The following is a 24331-nucleotide window of genomic DNA, read 5'->3' as shown; positions in this document are numbered from 1 at the left end:
GCAAGATGGGTTGCGGTGGAGGGAAAGGGCAAGGAGGGGTTTAAGGTTTGAAGGGTAAGATCTGGGGGGCAGACGAGGGGGAAATTAGCTGGGGGAATCTGCTGACTTGTTTTGTCCCCGAAGCAGTAGCCCGGTGAGAAGACATAGGAGGAGTGTCGGAATGGAGGCCATGATGCCACGGCTAGGTGACAGCGGGGCAGAAAGAGGTGGGCATGAATGTGAGTGGTCAGTAGAATGGGAGAGGTCGGGCATGAGGTGGGGGACACACAGGGAGGGAGCTGGGACACAAGGGACAGGTGGCGAAATGTAGTTTCTGACTACAGGGGCTTTGGTGAGGGCGAGTGGAGGGAGTGTCTCCTCTGTGGAAGTACAAACTGACAAGTGGAGACTGTGGGCCAGCAGGTGATTGAGGTTCCTAAGGAGAGGACTGCAGAAGGTGCAGGGAAGGACAAAAGGATACCTTATATGGTTATATGGGCATTAGAAAGCCGCTGGATGCACATTTGATTGGGGCGACATAAGAAAAGATATGGGCAGGAAAGTTTGTTGAAGTTTTTAAACTCTTGCACAGGGAGGTGAGAGAAAAATAAGGGTCTAAGGAGGAAGAGAAGGAGTTGGCCACAAGACTAAAAGTGCCAGTCACAATTGACAATTGAACGTCAGCATTTATTAGATATGCAAGTGTTTACTGCGAGAAATTTCCAGAGAGGTGCGTAGCGTTACTGAAATACATGAATGTAATAAGGAAGTCTCTTATGCGTTTTGGGTTTTTTGCATGGGTGAGATACGATGAAGAGTTTAGGGCAAGGATGGCGGAGGATAGCTTAGTGGTATGGGGAGAAATTGACATGGATCTATGGCTATAATGGATGGCGCTGTAACGTCCAGCATCAACGCTGCATGCAGCCAGTGGTTTACCTGTGCCTTACCGGCCCTTTCATGGTCGCACTACCTCGGAGGGGGTGGGGGAGGAGGCAGGGGTCAGCCTACAGCAGCATGTTGGGCATTCAATAAAGAAAGATGCATGAGAACGGTGTGCAAATTTAGGCACGAGTGTAGCGGATGTTAGGGACTACATCCGGTTACACAATGTTTTCATACACGGGACAGAGGGAGGGAGCGGGGAGCAGGGCAAGGAGTTGTGGGGAAACGCCCATACTCCAGTTAGAGTTGTGGTTCTGGAACAGTGGCTCAGTTACCCGGACATGGAGGGGGCCAAGAGTTTGGGGAAAGGTTTTCGCGAGGGTTTTCTAAGTTGGGTTTTCAAGGTCCAAGGAGGTGGCGGATGCAGTTCAAAGGCCGAAGTTATGTTGACAAAGCATTGCCTAGGAGCGGGACACTTTCATGTGCATTGTTTGTGCGCTTTGGCTCTTTTTGCAGGGGATTTTACTTACAGTTTGGTTTGTGTTGGAGGGTTGCATTAGTTGGACGATTGTTTGTGGGATGGGCAGAGATCAGAAATGTCACCGAATATTGGAGGTTCTTTCAGACATTAAGGCAGGGATTGGGAGTACCATTGGCGGTAGGATAAAACGGAAGAGCCGACGGTGGTGTTGACCTTTCTAGGGAGGGAGTAGGATGCTGTGGATGGGATCTCATGCATGCCGCATGACAAGGTGAGCAGGCTTGTAGGTTTGCTTGAGAAGTTGATAGCGGCCCGAAAATTATACTGGGAGACATACAGAGTCTATTGGGGCATCTCAATTGCGAGTGTCAGGTAGTGGCCCCGTTTTGCACTTTTGTAGAAACTTGGCATGATCTATGGCAGGAGCTAAGTACCTACATCACAGGGTGAGGTTGTTAGGAGCGGTCAGGGAGGAGTGCGATGATATGGACGTAGGATGCTGGAAGGTTGGGCAAGGGAGATCAGGAGGGGAAAGGACAGCAAGAGATGGGTTCAGCGGCCCTGTTGGTGAGGTTGTGTTCTAGGGTGGGGGTGTGCTGGTCATCGTGGGAGAGGGACATGTTTTCAACCTGTTCCACTTGATTGTTCTTTGGGGCATTTAGGGTGTCGGAGCTGGTGGGGGGAGAAGAGGGGAAGGAGGTCTAAGGGGAAAGACGTTCATTTATCATAATTAGGTGGGGATATAAAAATCAGCAGTTCAAAGACAGATCAGAAAGGAAAGGTCATTGGTGCTACTGCTACTGGATAAAGGTAGCAAGGAGTCTTGCCCAGTGAGGATGGAATTATCTGGAAGGGAGACACCTGGTGGAAGAGAAGGGTTGGTTTTCACCACAAGGACAGGTCAGCAGTGGCGGCAGCGCAAGTTCTGGGGGTCACAAGCAGAGCTTTATTGGGCTTGGAGGAGAGAGCAGAAGGTTTTGTTATGTTATGTTATTTTATGCAAATTTATTGAGCACACAAACGCCCGAAGGCACCCTGACGCTAATACGTGAGCAGAGCAGATAGACACCAGACTTAAAATACAAATGTTTCAGCAGGCGTCAAAAAGCAAGTTGGTCAACAGTCTTGTGCAATGGAAGTGGAAAGGCGTTCCAAGCCATAGCGGTGGCAACCGGAAAGCACACGTCCGCCAGTACGCATCAGTCTAAAACGAGGAACCACAACAAGAAATGCAGACTGGCATCGGAGACACTGAGTTGGAGTATAGTGTTGGAATTTCTCCTGGATGTTTTCAGGCCCCAGGCCATTAAAGGCACAATGCACCATACATAGGGAATTAAACAGGACACATTTTTCCACCGGAAGCCAGTGGAGCTGTCTCAATAGTGGAGTGATGTGAGTACCAAAGGAGGGCCGTAAAATGGATCTGGCAGCAGCATTCTTCAACAGCCAAAGCCAGTTAATCAAGTAGCGTTGTTGGGCTAGATACAGCGAATTACAGTAATCCAAACCACTCATAACAAGTGCGGCGACCACAGGTGCCTGGCAATTTTCAGGCACAAAAGAAAGAACTTTCCTGAGTATACAGAGTTTAAAATGGCGTTCTTGCAAACGGCAGCAACGTGACCATCCATAGCAAGGGTAGAAGAAATGATGACCCCCAGATTCCTGACCTATAGAGCAGGTACCGGGAGAGGACCCAAGGTTGCAGGCCAGAAATTGTTGTTCCAGAAAAGAAGAGGAGAGGTAGTGCCGACAACCATCACCTCAGTCTGGCTGCCATTTAATTTCAGCCAATTAGACGTCATCCACTCCCCTATGTCCTTAAGACACCTCTTAAACCGACTGGCCATGTCAGCCTGATTTAAGTCAAGGTGGACAAGAATTTGCGTGTCTTCGGCATAGAAATAGTAGCGAAAGCAGTGGGAGTAGATGAGAGGCAACAGAGGACTAATATAGAGATTAAACAAAATAGGCGATAAAGCAGTTCCCCGCGGTACACCACAGAACATAGGGGACGAGCTAGAGTGAAAAGGAGGAAGAGAAACCGATTGAGAATGATCTGCAAGAAAGGAGATGAACCAGTCAAGTACTTAACCGGACAGCCCAGTGGTAGAGAGCCTGGAGATCAGGGTGGGATGGTCAACAGTGTCGAACGCAGCCGATAGGTCTAATACAACAACTGTGCCAACAGCACCTTGGTCCACCAGGTGAGCTAGGTCGTCCAGTACCGAGTTGAGGACTGAGTCAGTTCCCCTTCCCGGACGAAAACCAGATTGAAAGGAATCAAAATATGTTTTGGAACGCATTCTTTCAGGAGGGGGGCGACATTGGAAGGTAGCAGGATGGGTCTATCAGAGGAGGAAGTCAAGAGTTTGGGGTGCTGGAAATTACGAAAGTACGAGGGGTACATCAGAGAGTTTGGGAAACGGGCCGTGTAGGATCGGAACAAGAACATGGGACGGGGGGGCGGGGGGGGGCGGAGGAGCAGTACGTTGCCGCATATATGGATTTGTGGACATTCAATTGTAAACTGGACAGTGAAAGATGCAAATAAAAAGGATTTTTGGTACACCATGGGTTGCAGCTACAACACTGCCTTATTGAGGGGTCGGGTGTATGGGGGCTTAGGTGGGACCGATTGCTGCCCATGTTAGCGGCATTGAGAGAGCGCCAGGGGGTTCTGGCAGCAATAATTGTGCACGCAGGGGAGAATGACCTAGTTAGAGACACAGGGGTATCATGGTTAAGGAAGGTGAAAAGGGACTTTAGCTCGTTAAGAGAGATATGGCCCAGGGTAGGGCTGGTTTGGACAAAGTTATTGCCAAGGAGAGTATGGAGGGGTGCGATGAACGAAGGGGCAGTGGAAAGGACAAGGAAGAAGATTAAAAGGCAGATGGGGAAGTTTTGTAGTTTTGTGGGGGTGCAAGTGGTGGAGCATCGGGAAATAATTCGGGAGGATGAGTGCATCTCTGGGTATTTGGTAATAGGTAGTACCTGCTGGATGTTAGGTTGGCGGTGTAAGGTTTCATAAAGAGTTGGTAACAGAACAGAGGAGAACCTTAGGGGGGGTGGGGCAGAAAGAACACCTATGGGGAAGGTTTTTCTGGTTCTGGGGGCATGGCCCTTTGGAGGAGGAGTGGGGGAAGCACAAGGGGGTACTAGCACAGTTAAGGAGGGGGGTGGTGCTGTTTGCATGAACAGGCTACCCCTGGGGTACAAAGAGGGGGAAGAGGTATTGAAGAAGAAGGGGCGTGGCCTCGGGGAGAAGATGGGAGAAAGCGGGAATGAAGGTTGAGAGGAATTTAAGGGGATGGAAGGGAGCAAGGGATTGGAAGGGAGGAATTTTAAATGGTTTACTTACTTCATTGTTGGAAAATTGAATTTGTTTATTTAATTGTTTGTCAATTTGTTAAAATGGTTATGTTAGTCTGTAAGGCAAGGGAGCCAGGGAGCCAGGTTAACGTTTTTTGCGAGCTTTCCCCTGTCACATTAAGGCGACCTTTTCCACTAAAAAGGCGAGCATGGGTAGTTTTGTGCAGTAAGCCCAAAGGACCTTTCACAGTTCCTGACACGTGGGAAACCGTGTGTAGAGCTGTCCCTCACCTTGTTGCCCTGTTTGTCTTATCACCATTGTTGACTTTTTAGAGGGAACAGCAGCGGCAGGACAGGCGTGAGTGACATTGGCACACACTCGAGGAAAGGCTCCTTCTGGCGCCCTGCAACGTGCACCAGCTTCACCAAGAGCGTTGCATTGCCGAGCAACATTCCAAGTGACCAGAGATACAGCATTGTGTTGCCAAGCAATGTTTCCAGCCGCACAGTGCCCATGCGGCAGTTGAACGCTCCAGACGCAATATCATGGATCCAATAGCAAAGTTAGGCTCATAAACCATAAGGCATAAGCCATCTGATGTTAACCTAGATGTTAAGATGTTTTCTTTTTGTTAATACAAGTATTGTGTTAAATTATAAAGGAAAGTGTGCTGTAGTACCTCGTGCTGACACTCTGGAAAATGGACAAGCAGCAAGAGGGCACAGTACGGTTAGAGAGATAGAGGAGGAGAGAGGGAGGAGGACAGACAGAGGCATAGACAGTGTAGGGTCTGAGTGGCAAGGCCCACCCAACATCTGTAAATGCCCACTCTGCAGCATTGTGTGGGCATTTACAGATGTGAATGTCACTGCAGTGGGCCCACCTAGATTAGCTTCAGGCCCCACTTGTTGGGCAATCCTGGTTACGCCTCTGATGACAGATGGTGATGCCCAAATAAAGCAAGTTCCCTACCTAACGAGCCTTCAATTCTGTCTGGTCTTTATTGAGAGCCCAGCGTAGTCTTTCACAAACACATCTTAATCTACAGGCATCTATTTGTGTCTCTGCTATTTCAAGCATTCGTAGGTAGATGGGGAATGTAGGAAAACTTCTACAACAGTTAAACTTCAGCAGAATAAAACATATAAATATCCAGGAAAATTGACTCACATGTGACTTTTCTTGGTGGGTTCAGAACAAAGAACATGGTGATGTGCCAAAGTGACATAATGGCACATCCCGTTACCTGCCCTACCCTAGGTAATACTTTAAAATGAGGTAATTGTAAAGAATGATAATGCCCTCTTTCTTCCCAGAATTCAATCTGCCTTAATGATATGATATGGCATTTATAACGCGCCTGAACACAAGTGTTTCACCCTAAGTTAAAACAAAGGGTGAAAACTATATAATTGTGAGACTTATGACAGTATAACTGTGGACCTTGATGCTTGTTTTGTTTCTCTGCAGGAAAAGTCAGGCAGAAACTCTACCGTCCCCACACAATGCCTAAAAGAAGGGCCCATGTTCCAGAGTACAGAGAGCAAAGGTTGGGAGGAACAAATGTTATTGGAGACATTTGCTGGGAGTCCGTCACCTACTGCCACAAGTGAGGTATGATGCCTTTATATTGATTTACTGGAGGTTCAGACTGACTTTCCAGCTACTTACTTGGACCAGAGTTATCATTGTTCAGACTGGGTTGCCTCCAGTAACTTGGGCATAAGGCTTGTGCAGCTCATACTAGAACCTCATAACATTTTCCTTCAAGTCCTCTCTTTATCTCAGGTCCCTGCGCTATAGGAGATAACACACAGGAAGTTTGTATGTTGAGACAATCTTTCATCTCATTGATAAAGAGAATGCAAGGCTATCACAAAGGGTGATGTAGTCCAGAATAAACATAAAAGCTAGCCTCAGAGTTTTATACGCAGCTTGCCAAGTATTATTTCCCTGAACAGTTTAATACCCCCGTCGCCCCCAACCCTGGACATCCAAAGGATTCCTCAGGAAATGTTTTAAATGATAATTGTTTCAAATACACAACACTGACCTTTATTAACGAAAAGTAGGATAGACCAATCAACTAAGCTAAACATACCACAGCTCCTTCTAGTAGCCTTTCCTGGAATTTACTTCCATTTCAGAGTCACAGAGAAATGCATTTGGGGAATGCAAATTAGCTCAAAAACATGCTATTTGCTTCAGAAACGTATGTTTGCTTACATGGCTGTAGCGAAAAATTATGTTTGCACTAATTTCAAGAGTGCACTAATTTCAAAGGTGCCACTGATTTCAACAGAGACAGTGTGGGCCATTTTCAACTGATGACATTACAGCACGTGCTGTGTGTGTAATTTGGTATTTTAGCACTAATGTGCAGCATTGATGGGAAAACAAGGGGGGGTGGTTGTAGCAGTAGGAATTGAAATGGGGGTGATTTTGAGTGCAGGGGTCCAGCATGCACTAACATATTAACATTAGACTATGTCTGTGTACTGCTATGCAGGAAAACAGAAAATTAAAGGGTGCACAGCCTGCTTTGCGTGGAGTAAACAGATGACAGAAGTAAACACAGGTATTGTTCAGTGAGAAGCTCAGGAAGAGAATGGCATGTTTCATTTTCTTCCTAACACAGGAAAAGATGGTTGTAGGGGCGTGCAGTTTTCCAAAAGCCAGGGGGGGTGAGATGGGTGCTTCAGGAATATTCCTGAGTCTTCTATATAATACATTGCTTTCTTAAACCGAGACAAAAAACTCTCAATGATGCAGACTTAGCTGTACATTGTGTGTGCATAGATCTCATACCAGGGACAACTGCAGGAGGACCAACTACTCCGATCACCTACGTGGTCAAATCCACAAATGTATTTGTATTTGTATTTATTAAGTCTATATAACGCTTTACGCCAAAGCGCTGCACATTTTAACAACAGGGTACATTTAACGATAACAAATTAACAGTAATAGTAGAAGCAAATTACAATTTTGAATCAGACCAACAAAACAGTATGTTGAGCAATTAGAGAGAAGGGAAGGGGAGAGTAGTGGAGTAGAACTGGGAGGAAGAGGGAGGGATGGGTAGGAGGAGGAGGAGGGGAATGGGAGGGGTGAAGGGGGTATGGAAGGGGTGGAGGGGGAGTGGAGGAAGGTGATTAAGGAGAAGAGGGAAAGGGGAGTGAAAGGGGGAGGGGAATCATGGCGGGGAATGGAGAAGGAGAGATTTAAGGAAGGTGCGGAATAAGGAAAATGTAGGAATAGAGCGGATTGAGAGAGGTAAGGAGTTCCAGTGCAGGGGAGCTAGGAGTTGAAAGGAGCGGAAACGAGAGGAGGCACAATGGGAAGGAGGAATTGTGAGAACGAAGTGGTCAGCGGAGCGAAGGGAGTGAGAGGGAGTGTAGAAAGAGAGAGGGGAAGAGAGATAAGGGGGAGCAAGATCATGAAGAAATTTGAAGACTAAGCAGAGAAAGTGAATTTTAAGTTGGGAGTGAAAGGGAAGCCAGCCAAGGGAGGATAGGGAAGCAGAGATGGCGTCTCGGGAGGTGAGGAGACAGAGGGTACGGATGGCAGATTGGTAGATAGATTTGAGGGGGGCGAGATGTGAAGTAGGTAGACCAAAGAGTAAGGAGGAGCAGTAGAAGAGGCGAGAGAAGATAAGAGAGGACATTAACAGTTTAGTGGCATAGAAAGTAAGAGAGGGGCAGACTTTGCGAATATTATAGAGGTGGTAGCGACAGGCAAGAGAGGTGAGAGAGATATGGTGGGAAAAAGTGAGAGAGGAGTCAAAGTAAATGCCTAAGTTGTGAGCGTGGGGGGAGAAAGTAAAATTAGAAGGGGGGAAATGAATGAAAGGAGGAGGAGTGGGAGGGGGAAGGGAGTTGGAGGGGAAGAAAACTACTTCAGTTTTGTCAGAGTTAAGGGAAAGAAAGCGAGAAGACATCCAGTTTTTAATGGCAGTAAGACAGGAAGAGAGTTTAAGGTGGAGGTCAGGAGAGAAGGAAGAGAAGGAAAGAAAGCTGCGTGTTGTCGGCATAGAAATGGTGTGAGATGCCAAATGAGGAGATAACAGGGGCAAGGAGGGCGGTGTAGAGTGAGAATAGGAAAGGGCCAAGCACCGAGCCTTGGGGAACTCTGTATTCCAGATTCTGGGAAGGAGAGGAGTGACCTCCCCAGGAAACAGTAAAAGAGCAGGAGGAGAGGTAAGAGGACAGCCAGTTGAGTACAGAGCCTTTGAAACCAAAGGAAGAGAGGGTGTTGAGAAGAAGGGGGTGACCGACAGTGTCGAAGGCAGCAGAGAGATCAAAAAGAATAAGGACAGAGGATTGCTTAGAGTGTCAAGCGGTGAGGAGGGAGTTAAGGATTTAAGTGAGGGCTGTTTCAGGAGAGTGTTTAGGGCAGAAGCCAGATTGAGAAGGGGGAAGGAGAGAGAGATTAGTGACAAAGGATGAGAGCGGAGAGTAGGCGAGGCGCTCAAGAAGTTTAGAGAGGAATGGGAGAAGTGAGATAGGACAGAAGTTAGAGGTGATCAGGGGATCTGCAGAAGGTTTCTTCAGAATCGGAAAGATAGTGGCATGCTTGAAAGCAGAGGGGAAGGTGGCAGAGGAAACGCAGGTGCCGAAGAAGGAAGTTAGGTAGGGGATAAGATGAGGGTAGATCTTAGGAATAAGAATGGAGGGGAAAGGGTCAGTTGGAGCAGACAAGGGGTGAGCTTTGGAGATGAAGATGGAGACGTCAGAAGGGGAGACAGGGGAGAAGTCAGTCATGCAGGTTGTGGGGCAGAAGGGAGATGGGGGGGAGTAAGAGGAGGAATTGATCTTTTGCCGAAGGGCAAGAATCTTGGAGGAGAAGAAGTTTGCAAAGTCAGAGGGAGAAAGGGTGGAGGAGGTTGAGGGATCAGGGGTTGGGGGAGAGAGAAGACGAGAGAGAGTTTGGAAGATACAGTGGGGGTGGGAGGCTTGGGATTGAAGAAGGTTAAAGTAGTAGGAGCGTTTTGCCGAGGAGAGGCAAGAGTCATAAAGGGAGTGGTAAGAGAAGTAGGAGGTTTGGTTGGAAAGCGAGAGAGATTTGAGCCAGAGTCTCTCAAGACGTCGGAGGAGACGTTGCATGGAGAGGAGTTGAGGAGAGAGCCATGGTTGAGAGAGTTTCCGGGTTGGACGGAAGAAGGAAAGGGGGTGGAGTAGATCGTGTGAGGAGGAGATAGAAGAGGAGAGAGTAGAAAGTGCGTCATTGGCTGATAGTGAAGAGAAATCTTGAAGAGAGGGGAGAGAAGAAGAGCAAGTTTCGAGAAAGAGGGAGGGATCAAAGCTACGAAGGTCACGTCATGAAAAGATAGAAGGGGAAGGCTTAGGAGAAGAAGGAAGGGGAAGCGGAGTAAGGGAGAAGCAGAGTAAACCATGATCAGAGAGATAGAGAGGAAGTGTAGAGACAGTAGAAGAGGGGTACGAAGAGTTGAAGATAAGGTCAAGAGTGGAGCCAGAGGAGTGAGTAGGAGAGGAAGGAAGTGGGGAAAGAAGGTAGGAGTCAAGGCTGGATAAAGGGGAGAGGAGTGAGGGGGAGAAGGGGAGTGAAGATTAAAGTCGCTGAGTACAGTTAGAGAAGAGGGAGAGGGAGAGATGAGAGAAAGGAGGTGATCGAGGTTATCATAGAAGGAAGAGAGAGGGCCAGGGGGTCCATATATGATTAGAAAGGAGATGGGGTGAGGAGAGGAGAAGGATTTGTAAATATACTTGAAAGAGGGGAAAGAAGGAAGAGATGGAGAGGAGGGAGAGGAAAGGTATTTGGGGTGGAAGAGGAGGCCAAGACCTCCGCCACGGCCAGTAGGACGAGAGATATGAGAGAAGGAGGAAGAAGAGGTGATTAGGGAAGCAGGGACTGTAGTGTTGTGAGGAGGGATCCAGTTTTCAGTAAGGCAAAGGAAATGAAGGTTGAGACGGAGGAACATGTCTAGAACTGCTTCGGTCTTATTACAGAGGGATCTAGCGTTCCAGAGAGCAATGTTGATGAGGGAAGAGGGTTGGACAGTGGGGGGTAGAGAAGATTAGGACGGTGAGAGAGAGTAGGAGTAGTACAGGAAGAGTGCGGGAGGGGATTAAAGAGGGGAGTGGACATGAGGAGGAGGCAGAAGGAGAGTAGGAGAGGACCGGTGAGGCGGAGAGAAGAACGGGGGTGGGGGGAAGGGTAAGGAGGACGGTGGGGAAGTGTTATGGCCAAAAGCATAACCGAGAGGGAGAGAGAGGGAGGAGAGGAATAAAGAGGAAGGGAAGGGAAGGTGGGTGTAGAAGGAGAAGGAAGGAGGAGGGAGAAGGTGCAGTGGGGAGTCTAATAAGAAGGGGGAAAGAAACTAAGAATAACACTGGAGGAGTATATGAGCGAGGGAAAAGTTAGAGGTGGAAGAGCGCTGAGAAGGGGAAGGTTGGCGAATAGGTCCTTAGAGGGTCAGGTGTGGAGGGCCTGGGTGGCCCTTTGTGGTAGACGCAGACCAGGATGGTGGAGTGAACAATGGATAACCTGCCTATGGAGGAGGGCGGGCAGTGACCCTGTGGTTCAGAGAATCGTTTGCAGAGGAGGGGTGGTAGTTACAGGGAGCCGGGACTCGGGAGCCAGGCAGTTCAGTGAGGTCCAGAGAGCTGGCGGATGAGGGGCTGGAAGGTAAAGAGGTCCGGAGGCCGCACTGGGGGGCCAAGTTGATATCAGCTCAGGGGGGGCACTCTGTGGAATGGGCTTGTCTTTGAACAGTACAGTGAGGACCAGAGAGCTGGCAGAAGAGGGGCTGGTAGGTACAGAGGCCCGGAGGCCGTCCTGGGGGGAAGAGTTGGGTTCAGCTGAGGTGGGGCCCTCTGCGGACTAGACCTGCCTGTGGAGGAGGGCAGGCAGTGACCTTGTGGCTTAGAGAGCAGGTTGCAGAGGAGGGCTGGTACCGGGATGAGGACAGATCAGTGAGGACCAGAGAGCCGGCAGTTGAGGGGCTGGTTGAAGCAGAGGTCAGGAGGGTGCACTGCAGGCCAAGTTGGGTTCAGCAGAGGTGGGGCACTCTGTGGAATGGACACCCTGGCCCGTGGAGGAGGAGGCAGTGAGTCAGAGGTCCAGAGAGTCGGGAAATGTGGAGAGCAGAGGAAGGCAGTGAGGACCAGAGTTCCTGCGCAGGAACTGTGGAGATCAGCCGAAGAGGGGCCCTCAGTGGCAAGGGCACCTCGTGAGTGGGGGAAGGCAGGTAGAGACATGGTAGATTGGAGAGCTGGTTGAAGAGGAAGGCTGAAGGGATCAGCTGGTGAGGGGCTTCTAAGGGCTCGCAGTGGAAAGGACGCCGGGGCCATAGGAGGGGGGGTGGGGTCTCCATGGGACGGGGGAACAGCGGATGAGGGGAGCTGGTGGGCACTGAAGTCCAGAGTGCCAGTGCAGGAACTGTGCAGGAAGAGGCTCTGAATGGCACTGAAGTCCAGAGTGCCAGCGCAGTAATAGCGCAGGAAGAGGCTCTGAAGGGCACTGAAGTCCGGAGTGCCAGCGGAGGAACTGCGCAGGAGGAGGCTCCGAAGGGCACTGAAGTCAGGAGTGCCAGCGCAGGAACTGCGTAGGAAGAGGCAGCTATGGGGGCTGAGCTGGAATTCAGCCGATGCTGGGCCCTCACAAGCAAGGACAACACAGATGTGAAGAAGGGCAGGCTGTGACACCAAAGTCCGGGGAGTCAGTCGTTGAGAAGGACTGGAGGTCTCTGACAACCGGAGTGCCCGCGTCTGAGCTAAGCAGGAAGAGGCCGCACTGGGGAGCAGCAGGGATCAGCCAATGTGGGTCCTTCGTGGACTATGCTGGCGGTGGCTCAGCCGCCGAAACCCGACTGGGACATGAGGAAGAGGCGGCAACTCCCGATGCAGTACGTAGGAGCCACAGTTCGGGCCAGATGCACGGCACTGGCCGTATTAAGCAGGGATCGCCAAGCACCACTCCAAGGAGGAGGGTGGGCTAGCTACACGATGGAGACGGAGGACTGAGGCAGAGGAGGCTGCAGTGGGGGGGGGGCAAACAGGAACCACTGATGGAGCAGGCAACTAGGCTGGCGGTGGCTCGGTTGGGGCTCCGACCCGAGCAAGATGCACAGCACCCGCTGCAGTGCGAAGGGAGTTCCTGACCAAGGTGAAGGGCGTGCTGGCAACGTGGCAGATAGGAGGTCTGAGGTTGAAGAGGCCGGATTGCGTGGCCAGGCTGGGAACCGCTGATGAGGAGCCCACGATGGAGAGGAGGCGGGTGGTGATACAGCCGCGGAGCTCAGAGGGGGTCCTGGGTAAAATGCAACGGTTCACGCCATGGCCCTCTGGAAGCCTAAGCGCGAAATGGATGGCGGGCTGTCCCCATGGATGACACTGCGGAGGCCGCACTGAGGAGCCGAGCTCGGACTGGGTGAAACAAAGTCCGAATCTGGGTAAAATCACTGCCAGAGGGGCCCCCAGGCTCAAGGATCAGGAACGGAGGTGAGTTGGAGGAAAAATTGCTGTAAATATTGAGTTATTTTGACTGATTCAGCCTGAAGTGAGGAGGCGCCGATTCAGGTGACCGAGCTTCTGCGCCCCCTGCTGGTATGAAGGTACCCTCTACAATGGGCCTGTGTTGTCAGGCTCAACCGAACTCTTCTCCCCGACCAGAACATCGCCAATCAAAGAGGGAATGGCTCTCATAGCCACTTGTTTTTCGGGTACCACTGCTTGGCATTTATTTACCACAAGTAACTCCGGTATAGTTCATTTCTCATTGTTTTTTCGGCTTTATTAAACACAGCATTTATCTTGTTAGTTTTTCTCATAAATTTCTGGCAGGATTTTCCATTTTTACCCAACCCTCTCCTACTGCCCTCTTCAGAACAAGGTTTGTTGATGAGCATCGTTTCCTCTCACACTGTTTTGGCTCCTAATGTCAAAGCCACAGTCCCGGCATCCTTTTTTATAATAGAAGTCCCGTTGTCCGAGCAACGTGTCCCGGGAGGATAGCACAGTGGCAAAGTGCACGCCTTGGAAGCAAGACGACACGAAGCAACACAGGTTCGATCCCCGGGTCCGCGCTTAGAAACATCTGGGTGTTTAAGCGTGTTATAAATACGCAACTAAGAGAAAAACAATTATGCAACTACAAAACAAACAATTCCTGTAACAGTGCCTCAATGCCTGTGGGCTGTGTGAGCGCTTTAAAAATATAAAAATAAACAAGGCTCATTTATATTATGAGTGTTTTTTATACGCCGCTAAGTGATCTTTCTCAATCTGTGAGACCACTTGTGATGATTCCAGCTTCCAATTCAACCAGGATAGGGGGATCGGCCTACTCATCCCTGGCTCCAACTCTCTGGAACTCACTTGCTCCTCACATTCGACACACCAAAGACTACATGGCCTTCCAAAAATCTCTAAAAACCTTTCTTTTTCCATAATCATGACTAATGCCGGCCGAAACGCACCACAATTAAAGAATGCAGAGTTCAATGAAATAGGCTCTCTGACATATGCTGACCCTGAGAATAATGACCCTCTGATCGTACAGATCATAACCTTCCATGGTCCACCATATGAGACCACCCCCCAACCCCCTGAGAACCTATACCACAAATCATGAGAACAAAATCTACCAGCTCATCCTGACCCAGAAGTAACCAGGACCAGTGTGCTCCAAAAAGTACACCGCCCACTACAGACACTCACCTCTCCTATCATCATGCTCACTCTCCACTTTACACAAACAAACAATAGAATGCAGCTACACCGCTCGATCAATTTCGGCCTAGCTTAACACATGCAAACATTTCTACATGAACACCTCAACAACCTGCTAGAACGCAGATATACCACACGAGAAACTCGGCCTAGCTGCACACATAAACCTCTTACACAGGCCTAATGCCACCAGAATGCAGTCTCAGAGTCCAACCGCCTGCCTGCACACATTCGACTGATCTCTCACTGCCACCACACCTAATGTTAGGATGCTGTCTCCATCACACTAATCTCACTGGCAGCACACATATTGAGTGCACCCAAGCACTGTATTCTACCCCACTCTCTCGACTGACCTGGACTGCGGTCCCTGAGGGCTTTCAACCTACAAGCGCTTTGAGATCATGCCAATGATATATAGAGTGCTATATAAATGCCAAATAACAATAACAATAGTTCCAACCTTGCTTGCTGACATATATTGGGCGGGACTTCGTTTGCTCCAGACAACATTTGTAAATTGTCCAGTTTACTTTGAATGGCTCGTAAAACAATAGTGTGCAGTCTTACCTCAACCTTAATATCTTCATAAATGCTAGTGAACGTTGAAAGTACCTGATTTAATGGATGCAATGCTGTGTGCTCCTGGGTATCGTCATTGCTAGGTTGTTGGTACAATGAGCATGTTGGGCCAAGAGTAGAAGCATATGCCACGGTTGAGTCATTAGGACTTTCATCGTCCTCATTTTCTGAATAAAAGGACGGCAAAAAAGTTCTCCTCCACCCAATAATCTCTTTGTGTCTGTCAGCCACATCAAATAACAAGGGGGGTCCTGGGAGACTCTCTGCCAGACATGAGTCCTGGTTACAAGAGCCTTACCCAGAGTTTGTAGCTCACTATCTTTCACAGAGAAGAAATATACCAAACATATCAGTCTTTGTCCTGCCCTGGGGCAGTCCAGCACCGAAATGATAGGCAATTCTCCTCTGAACAAGAGTACCAACAGCAACCCCAGACACGTGTTTCGGTCTGGTTGAACCTCATATTAACTTTAGGAAATGTTTTGACTCCAGTAGAGGTCCATACAACCAGCAGATGGATGAATGTGTCAACCTTTGCCTAAGTACATACACTACACAAGAGGAATGTTCACGCAAATACAGGTGGGGTCTCAACAGAAATGAGCATGTATCCACTTAAGCAAGGTCAGTTCTCTATTTGCCAGTATAAAACCTGCAGCAGGCCTAGTATTTAGCTCCAGGTACATTCACTATCAGTGATAGATGAATCTGGGATAGTGTCCCCTACAATTCAAGTTTCCGACACCTGTAGGAATCTGTTGAGGGCTAAGATGGAAACATTTGCTCAAGGAACACTGTTGGATCGTGAACATGATTTGGAAAGATTATCTGACATGTCTGATCATGTTTGTTTTGTGAAGTATTCTGACAGCTTCCTGTTTTAAAAAGGAGAGACAGTGCAGTGGATAAAGGAAACCCACTGTGAACCTCTTCCTTTCCAGACTCGCCACTTGAGTTCAAGGCACAATTTCCTTATGTAACAATTGAGCAGGGAAATTCCCGAGAAAAGAACAGGTATACGTTGTTCCCTTCTCCTCCTTCAGAGAATGGTCGTTTTGTGAGGTCCACATACTGTGTTAAATGATAAAAAATGTCTTTCCATAATGACTGTAAAATCTTGGCAAACATCAGTCCCTCTTAATATAACATGAGGGGGATGAATCTTGGCAGGTACACATTGTTAAAACTGTAGATTTAGAGTGTACATGTTCACAATGATACTAATTCCAAACTACCTGCAGTTTGCAGGATATATACTTTAATCCAGATTGAAAAGACAAAGTGGGTAAATTATGGGCAAATTATGAGTTTAACAAAGCAGTGCAGGAGATCAAAAGGGAACATATTACAGATGCTTCAGGCACACCAGCAGCCTGGAATATGCAGATACATGAGTGCTATAAGAGAAACATAGGTGTAAGTGTATTTTATTACAGAGCTTGGGCTATGTACAACACCTCAAAAGTATTTGCTATTTTCATAGACAACGCAGGAACATTAGTGGCCTTGCAAGCACCCTTAAATGGGGTTATCAGTGAGATAAGACACATAGGGCCTCATTACACGTTGTGCGGTAATGGAATACCGGTACCGGTAAAGATTTACCGGTACCGTTAATTCCCTAAGCCAATCACGACCCGAACCCACCGCTATCTGCGCACCCGTTAATTACGGTGCCACTAATAGCGGCAAGGCCGCTGGCGCGCGACCCCCAGGCCGGAATTAGCGCCATGGCGCTAATACCAGGCCATCACAAGCCATGCGGACATGGTATTAGCGGCATGTAAAACACCCAAAAACCCCTTACCGGCATGGCGCTAATAACGGCATCGAAAAGCACCCGTTAAGAGACCTGAGCAGTGTACCCATCAACTACAGGTGGACACAATCAGCACAGGTGCATGCAATGGAGACAGGCAGCACAAAAGAGCACACCACACCCCTACCCACACCCCTTCCCACACCAAGATGGTGCCAATAGCAGCAGCATGACATGACAGCCTTGACTACATGATAGCAGTGCAGCACCAACAACAACAGCCCACACCAGAGGTGACCCGTAACAGGTACCCATTCCTCACACCATACAGGCAATGCCAGCGATCCACTGAGGAGGTGGCTCCCAACACCTGTACGGAACCCACAGAACCAGCAGGAAGAGGACAACAATATAGTACATCCCTCCAATGACAGTGCTCCGCTGCCTAAACGGCCTGGGTGTGGCACTCCTGTACGGCCGTGTCAAAGTGGCAAAGACAACCATGGCATGTGTAAAGCATCACAAAATGTGCATATGATGGAACGTGCCTATGCCACCTGAAATTGACATGCAACCACCAGAAGAGTATGATGTGGCTGAGGATGAGTGCGGGTGGAATGCCCCGGCAGGACATGAAACAGGCAGTGCCAAGGAGGCACACGATGTACATCAGCATCTGATTCTGTAATCTCATCATGCACCAAGGTGAAATAGCATGGACGTAGATGGGAATTGTTGCCCTGGTGCATGTTTCGAGGCCCACAAAGGACCCTGTCCACAATGAATGACACATACACAATAATGGAGACCACGCTTGGGTTTCAAACTCTGAACAGTGTATATTGAACATATTGTGGTACGAAAGTGCATTACCCAAACTCCCAAAATACACCCTTACCCCCCTCCCCCCTCAACACACCCAAACAGACCCTTACCCCCCTCCCCCCTCAACACACCCAAACAGACCCTTACCCCCTCCCCCCTCAACACACCCAAACAGACCCTTACCCCCCTCCCCCCTCAACACTCCCATGTGAGTCTCATGACGTGATTGTGTCCATCGCCACATGTGGCACACGAATCCTGGTGGCCCTATTTGCCAGTGCCTGCATCGTCATCTGGTGGTTGTGAAGCCGTGCGCCGCAGGTTCCGCATAGACCGGCGCAGGGGACTAGTCTGGCGTGAACTCCCAGACGAGGAGGGGCCTGGTTCTTCCTGGGCCGTGAGTGGGCACCGACGCTCAATAGCGTCTGCTATGCGGTTCATGGCCTGCCGCAGTTGGGCCATTTCACTGCAGATTCGGCTGGTGCATGCCTCCATGCCCTCCCTTGTCTGCTGTGCCAATGTAGCAATGTCCTCCCTCAGGCGGACTGTCTCTGCCACATGTTGACCTACTAGGCCACTCATCTCGTTCTGCCTCTGGTAGATGCTCGAGAGGTCACGTCGCATGGTGGGTGCTGGTGGGATGGCTGATGCACCTGGTCCCATTGCACTTGCATCAGGAGAGGATATCTGGGGGCTCCATATCCCTTCAGGGCTGGGTGAATCTCCATGACTACCCGGACCTGAGGAGTACCTCAGGCTTGCCAGTAAGGGGCTTGTTGGTCTGGGGCTCTGGCTATCAGCATCAATGGCAGGTGTGTCCTCCTCATCTGAAGGTGGGGCCGTGGCTGCTGCTTCACCCGTTGAGCTGGTGGCAGCAGAGTGCATTCCCTCGATGCTGCCCTCACCTGCTGGGAGACACACTTCCGTGGGTGCCACGACGGGAGCAGCCATGGCCTGTGGATGCGTGCAACTGGTGTTCCAGCTGCTTTTGTCCCTGTGGTCATGGACACTCGTCCTGGCTGCCCTTGTGGATGTGGCGGTGTCCCCTGTGGCATCCCTCCTTGCTTTTTTGCTGGATGTGGTAACAGGTGTGGAAGTGCGTGCCTCCTCAGTGTCAGTGTGTGATCCTGCAAGGGTGAGAAATGTTGACAACCATCAGTAATGGGTCGACCTGCCTTGAGCAAAATGAATACGTCATGCCGTTCTATGCATTCCGGGCTCTTCAGTGTGGATGCAGGTAATGGGGATGTTGGGTGGGTCATGCATGAATGGGTCTGTGTTGTTTGGGCATGTGGTGATGCATGCATGTCTGTTTGTGGCTGGAGCCACGGCATTGATATGGACACATGATTGGGGGGAACATCACACTTCACTGTGCATTGTTTGATGCATACACTCACCTCCATCTGACGAAACGGCCACGCCATGCTCCATTTGTCCAACTCCCTCAATGCATTCCACCCCGATGGTTGATGCGCATGTCTCCTCCCACTCGGTGAGCTTGATTGGCGATTCACTGCCTCCTCCTGTGCCCGTAGCCAGGTTGCGGTTCACGGATAGAATGTTCCGCACATGGAGCCGGAGGTCATCCCACCTCTTTCGGCAGTCTTTGACTGTGCGGGTTGTGGTGCCTACCGCGCTGACCTTGTGGGCTACCTCTTCCCAGATGGCCTTCTTCTTCACAATGGTCTCCCGACGCATGTCGTTGTTGAAGACGACATGAGCATTGTCTGCTAGTGTCTGCGTTAGCATCAGGAGCTCCTCCTTGCAAAACTTCTCCTTGCGTTGCCGCTCAGACGATTTTTTAATGGCCTTGGGCATCTTCACGGTGTCCTTGGTGTATTTCCCAACGTGGTTCCTGGTAAGGTGTCCTGGATAAGGGGGATGGCAATGGATTGTGTTTTTAAAGATGGCCGCCGTGCTCTTTCCCGTTCCGGTGCGATGACGCTATTTCCGTTTCCGCAATATAGCAGTGACCGCTATTAGCGGTGACCGCTAATGGCGGTGACCGCTATTTGCGGAAACCGCTATTTGCATGTGGCGGCAGGGCGGAAGTGCTAACAGCGCTTTCGAGGATGCCGTTAAGGGACTTTTTGGGGACTTTTGCGGCATGGCGGTAGGCTCATTACCGGCATGGCGGTAGGCTCGTGCCCGCGATCTCGTAATGGCATGCAATTTGCGGCCTCTTGCGAGGGCGGACACGCTATTTACGCCATGCCGGTAATTGCCGGTTTTTACCGCATACCGTGTAATGAGGCCCAAAGAGTAAAGCAGGTGAATCGTTAGCAATCCTATGATAAGACAGGTCACCTAGGAAAAAGTAGGTCAAAAAGATCGATCCAAGTGTGGATACATCATACACCTGGAAGGAAGCAGTGTTCGAAAGGCAATGCCTAGCAACTCATTCAATAGAGAAGAGCCTCCATGCAGTAGTCGACAACTTCTTTTTGTGCTGCAGCAAGAAATCTACAATCTAAGAGATGTGGTAGTTGATATGGTGCACATACTCCAAGAAGACTTGGAAAGCCTACAAGATGGTCAACAGGCTGCTGTCAAACTGCTAAAAGTTACTGACTTTTTGGACACACTGGGCCTCATTAGGACCCTGGCGGAGAGGGTATTACGCCAGCGTAGTGCATGGCGTACCTCTCCGCCATACTACGAGTTCCCGTAGCGCCATGGAGGTTTTCTCCGCCTGGTTTTACCAGCCGGAGAAAACCATGGCGCTACGGGACCTCGTTGTTAATTACGCCACCGTATTTTACGGTGGCGTAATTAACTCCTTCCCCACTCCCATTATACCCTATGGGGCAAAAATGGGAATGGGGAAGGGCAGAATGGGGATTGGGGATTTACCGCTCCGCCGAGGTCGGAATGGGGCGGTAAATCCGCCAACCCCCATGGCGCTATCGGCGGCTTTCCGCCATGCTTCGCGGTGCATTTAGCACCGCGAAGTCCGCCTGGGTCGTAATGAGGCCCACTGTCTAAAGGAGATCTAGATTGGACTGTGTAAATGATGGAAATTAACTTGTGCAAACAGGCTCAGTAACAAGCCAGCTCAGAATCTACCTATACTCTATTGAGTGCCTTCAAAAAGACCTTCTCTGGATCATCAGCTACGGGAAAAGATGGGTAATACATGGGATTTTAAGAATTCCAGTGCCAACAAGACCAGCTTCAATGTGTGAAACATTACAGTCTTGAGGTGTCCTGCATTAAGTGGAAGATTGCTGGATAGAAACTGTGTATGAGGTACCCTATACCCATGTTTGTGTGACACATTGACACTCTAATGTTTGGCAGAATGCCTTTCAAGCACTACGTTGGCACACTGCATGTAAGATACCAGGATATCGCAAAGGTCTGACCATGTGAGCAGTATTTAGACTCTACAGTGTAAATTGAGCGCCATGTACATGGAAACCTTCAGCAGTAAAGCCTTGCTACTTCCTAATGGTTCCTACATTGTGCAGTTCAACTCTTCATGCTGTGGAATGCCTGTTGCACTTGCCAGCCTAATCACTGTGTCCGAGGTGGTAACATGCTCTGGAATCATGCTTCATCCATCAATGAAGTATGAACCTGTGCTATTGAACAGGAAAGAAGTTGTGTTGAGGGCTCTTTGGTTCCTGCAGTTGTCATTGAAGCGGGCATACCTCCTCGACATGCACCTCACCATCACCAGCACTGCAGAAACATTTGCAGAAGCATCAAATAGAGCAATTTACTTGGCCAAAGCTCTGCTGTAGAAAGCACCCGATTGGCCAAAAGGAGTACAAAAAATACTGGAAAGTACCTCCCCATCAAATGGGAGTTCAATCCCAAGAACCATTACAGGCTGGCTGAAGAATTCCATCTTCTCTTGAATCCATTGACAAGCATAATGGGATCCATTGGGATAATAGGTCAATGTCTCCATTCTTCTATATTCAGCATGGGGTCATCCTGCAAATGTTTCTGTTGGGTTGCAAATAACAAAAAGGTAGGAACATCTAAGCACTAGCACCCTGAACCTAAATGACAAGAAATAACTGTATCCATTTTTTAAAGTAATAAATAAACACATTTCTGTCATCATTTAATGACTGTGGTAGTCAATTCAATTCATATGTATCATCATCTGCATTGGCTTTACATGACTGCATCAGCGAATAGACTGTGGGCCTCATTACGACCCAGGCGGTAAGGGGTTTACGGCAGCGTAAACAGCGCCGACCCTTACCGCCTGATTCCGAGGTCCCTTAGCGCCATGGAGGATTTAACACCTGCTTTTAGCAGGTGTTAAAATCCATGGCACTAAGGGACCTTGTTGTTAATTACGCCACCGTAATTTACGGTGGCGTAATTAACGCCTTCCCCACTCCCATTATGCCCTATGGGGCAAAAATGGGAATGGGGAAGGGTAAATGGGGATTGGGGACTTACCGCCCCGCCAACCTCGGAATGGGGCGGTAAGTCCGCCAACCACCATGGCGTAAACGTAGTTTACGCCATGGTGGTAAAGGTACGACCCAGGCGGTAACTTACCGCCTGGGTCGTAATGAGGCCCTGTGTCTTTAAATGGAAGCAGTATTCATCCAAGAACCAGTCTACCTTCGTACATCTGCGAGAGCCAGCCCTTCTATTCAGTAAATGTGTTTTTGTATTTTGTTTAAAGTATCAATGCAGATCTTGAATGTTCTTTTGTCTCTTTGCTCTTTGCTCTTATTTCTATGACTTTTTAGAAATCCTCCATGGATTGTTCTACTACTCATGCAGGGTGTCAAGTATTTTAGATGAGCTCGAAGAAAATATATTTATGAGATATGAGCATTTTCCCTAACCGTCTAGCCCTGTTCCATATTTAGGGACACATGCAACCTAAATGGGTAGGCATACGTTAGGCATGCATGCATGTAGCAGACCACATTTCATTAAAATGAGGCCCTTTTTTGCATTTGAATTGCATTCATGTAATGTGCAGAAATGAATGATTAATACTGTGCTGTCTTCCGTGGAGTCTGTGTTTCAAGCCAGGCCATCATTGGTTTATGATGCACAAGAGAACACTGTAATTATAGGTTCCGGCCTGACTGTTTTGTTGATGTAAATAGTCCCTGATGTTCCTGTAAATAATAAACAATGTTCTGGGCTGGTCTCCAAGCTGCTGCATATATTCCTAATATGGCATACTGCCAAGGTCAGTTATTCTAGGAGGCTTTAAGCCTTGTGAAGTAATAATCGTGAACTATGTTTTGATATTCCTTCAGAATGTTTACAAATATTCTCAGGGAATTTATGTTACATAGTCCTTCACAATATGTACAATATGTACAAATATGTAAATATATTCTCGGGAACATGTTGATGAGCTCTGGGCATATGTTTTGAAAGCCAATGGAATATGCTTTGAAAGCCAATGGAATATAAAACAAAAAATCCAGAAGTTATATAAAGAGAGTTACTAGGAGGAGTTAAAGGAGTGCTGCTCGGGACCATCAAATAATTCTATCTATCAGGAGCAGAGCTGAGCCGAGGACTCAAGATGGATAGCGATGGGCCCATTTTTGCTCCTTTTCCTGAACTAGATTTTTGCAGCACTAAATATGGATTTCTGATTGCAGAGGCTCAAAAATCTTCTCCTTTTCGCTTTTTGAGATAACTATCCTTTTTATTGAGCTGTATATGGACACTGCAAGCACCTAACTACAGCAGCTCAAACCCATTCAACTATCTTATTTTAATTTGGCTTCTGTTTGCATCATAGTTAATACAATTGACACCAAAGTTCTTTTAAGGCTTTTGTAGAAACCATGACAGGTATTTTACATGGATTTAAAGTAAAGCACTTCACCCATCATGGTCACATCCCGAGCACAGCTGGCCATACCTCCTACCTCCAGTTAAAATTGTCCAATGTTGGTTGTCTTTAATCTGTGTATGTTCACTTATGTATTGGTATCAGTGACTGTTCCATTTACTCCCCTCCACAACCTGGTCAGAATGTCCCTCAAATCACCCCATTGTAAGAAGCTGTTCAATTTGATTTCTTATTTATTGTTCTTTCTTTTGTGATCAAAAGAGCAGCATTGTTCCTCCTGTATGTAAATATATTACAGGGCCTGCGGTAGCTGCCCTGTAGTAATGGTTAAGTTGCTCAACCCATAGGAAGAGCACTTTTTGGGCAGCTTATAACGTTCCCCCCCCTGACGAATCCTTACCAAACTTTTCAAAAAAGTATATGGCCCCGTCAGATTGATACTGTGAAGTTTAGTGAGGTTTCGTGAAGGGGGGGCAAAGGTATAGAGAAGGTCCCAAAATGTCTGTTTTTTCCATAAACGCAATGGAAAAATGTTTCGCTCACGTCCACAGCCCAAAGCTGGATGGATTTTCACCAAATTTGCAACAGGAGCCGCGGCTTTGCCCCGAAAGCATGCTTTTGTAAATTTGGTGTAAATCCATCCAGTAGTTTTTTTAAAACGGTCCAAAAGTAACAAATGAGTGATATCTGGGTCCTTTCCGATTCAGAGTTCGCAGACATTTCTGGGCATGATGCCTGTGACATCATGCGTGCCCGCTGATTGGATGGTGAAAAGCATGAGGTGCATCATATTTTTTTAAAAGGGCACCATGTTGGATCCGCAGACAGCCGCCAGTGTCCGCGGATAGTTCAGTGTGGAAAAAGTCTGGAAAAAAATGTGGGGTTATTTGGTGGCTGAAAGAGGGGCTGGGAAGGGTGGGAGAGTGGAATATAGCTGATATGGAGCCATTTTTATAGGTGAAAAAAGGGCTTGCTGGTGCCGCCGAGTCCATTGACATCACCACTGACCACG

This window comes from Ambystoma mexicanum, chromosome 13 (genome assembly GCF_040938575.1).
Source record: "Ambystoma mexicanum isolate Mex_15411 chromosome 13, UKY_AmexF1_1, whole genome shotgun sequence".
Lineage (NCBI taxonomy): Eukaryota > Metazoa > Chordata > Amphibia > Caudata > Ambystomatidae > Ambystoma > Ambystoma mexicanum.
Note: the sequence above shows the minus strand (reverse complement) of the source record.